Source organism: Helobdella robusta (assembly GCF_000326865.2).
Source record: "Helobdella robusta unplaced genomic scaffold HELROscaffold_110, whole genome shotgun sequence".
Lineage (NCBI taxonomy): Eukaryota > Metazoa > Annelida > Clitellata > Rhynchobdellida > Glossiphoniidae > Helobdella > Helobdella robusta.
Window position 1 is genome coordinate 178,314 of NW_008703618.1, and position 2,557 is coordinate 180,870.

The window sequence follows — 2,557 nt, forward strand, 5'->3', positions numbered from 1 at the left end:
TTAAAATAGGTTAAAATGTCACAAGTTTCTACTGAATTTTTTGCTCATGAAAAAAATTGTTTACATTGGTTTGAATATTATCTTAATTTTGACGATTAGTGCATAAACAAATAATAAAAATAACACTGAAAAAAAACAAGAAATTTTAAATATTAGATGACAAAAAATATCTTCACTGTACTGTCTATAAGAAATATTTTGAACCCCGAATGCAATACACAAAGCCACCGCTGATAACAACAAACATCCATCTAATGCATCTTACATGATATGTATTGTATTCGCCATACTCGCCATCGCAGAGACCAGATTAAAACAAACATCCGAAATGACATTCAACATTTGAAATCTGCATTTCATAACGTGCAAACATCAAGATCAGCAGTGCTGAAATTGATAGGAGTTTATTGCTCAAGCGCGAAAACTGCAAGACAAAAAAGGACAAAAATATCATCGGTTTGGAGCCTCTTTTTTTATTTTTCAATTTCATAAAATTAAATTTCATTGCATCCGGCATCTGGTAGCGCTGTTTGAGTGTATATATGTATGTATGTATGTATGTATGTATGTATGTATGTATGTATGTATGTATGTATGTATGTATGTATGTATGTATGTATGTATAAGGGTCTCGTGGCCGTGTGGTTAGCATGTCCGTCTTCCACTCCCACGACCCGGGTTCGAATCTTGCAATTTCCACAGATTCATCCTGGTAGCCGACCCTCGGCCAGCCCAGCCGTCCATCCTTTCGAGATCGGTAAATGGGTAGACGACGTAAGCTGTCGCATGTTGGCCGGCGAGATGGCTCAATGATTCGATATACAGATAATATATATCTGTAACTTTGTAAGTTGTTCTGCGTATGTCAGAGCTGCTATAATAAAAACTAAAAAAATGTATGTATGTATGTGTGCGTGCGTGTGTGTGTAGGAGTTGTGGTGCACTGAAGTTAGCAAAACAATTTTATCGATCTCTGCAAATAAATATCATAACTTCAATAAAGAGGGACGCCAGCATAGAAACGCGCGCGAATTGATAAAGTCCCAAAATGTGTTCCTTCCCAACTTAGCGCACCACGTAATGCTTGCTTGCAGAAAATATTTTAATGGATACGCGAGGCGCATGTATATAACTGTATGCAATTTTATAAGTTGCACTATGTATAATATTTATGTATGTATAACATACACAGATTTATATGCTTATATGATTAATATATATCTGTATAATATATATATATTGATAACAGAAATGTTCAGTATCTAAATAAACGTCTAAGCCAAAGGTTCCTAGCCCACTGCTGATAATTATAGGCATTCAATGATGTACATTAGAAGAAATTATAAATAGAAGTTCATTGGAGGTTGGCAGGTAGTAGAAAGAGCGTTCGATGCTTCGACTCAATTGCACAAAGCGAGTCGAGATGATATCGATCAGTCATCGCACGCTTGCCTGGATATCTCATCAGCGGCCCAACAACACTACATCCTCAACGAACGACACGACAGCACTGCGTTAACAACGACAACAACAAGGACGACGACGAGACCGCATTAGCAATAGCGTCACAACAACAACACAACAACAACAACAAAAAAAACAACAACAACAAAAAAAAACAACAACAAACAGCTCATCTTCACTTCGTCACATGCAACCAACCAACCGAATTGATAATTAGTTACAACACATGCACATACACACACGTGAGGAGGAGAAAGAGAGTGAAAAAGAGTGAGAGAGAGAGGGGGGGGAGGGAGAAAGAAGAGGAATGAATAAATGAATGAATGAACGAACGAACGAACGAACGAATGAATGAAATAAATAAATGGTTAGGTATTAATAAATAAATAAAAAAATGATATGTAAAAACTAAAAAATAACTGCATGGTCCATAGAAATGTTTGAACCAAAATTGTTCCATTAAAATCTGAAGCCGGCTAGGAAACCATTGACATGAAAGAAATAAAAAACACGCTGACGATTTTTAATTTCAATTAAACAAAAAAATAAATAATGATTTTTAAATAAAATAAAATTTCTAAAATTTTCTCTACACGAATCAACAGAGGCAGTTGATGATGGCACGAAGTTTGATGTTAATACATTGTCATTATCTTATGATCTAAAGTCTTAGAACATAGAAAAATAAGAATGAGTGTATGGCTAGTAGGCAAAACTGCGTCTGTTTCATTATTTGTTCATGTACAATGTAATTGTCGTTGTCCGAATGGAACTTTTATTGTTGTTGTTGTTGTTGTAGATGTGTGATTTTGTTGTTGTTGATGCTTTTCTTCTTGTTGTTGTTGTAGATGTGTGTTGTTGTTGTTGTAGATGTGTGTTGTTGTTGTAGATGTGTGTTGTCGTTGATGTTGTTGATCTTTTTCTTGTTGTTGTTGTGAGATGTTGTTGTTGTTGTTTTATTGTTGTAGTTGTTGTTGATGTTGTTGATGTTTTTATTGTTGATGTTTATGGTTTTGGTGTTGTAGTTGTTGTTGATGTTGTTGATGTTTTTATTGTTGATGCTGTTTTTATTGTTTTTGTTGTTGTTTTGTGC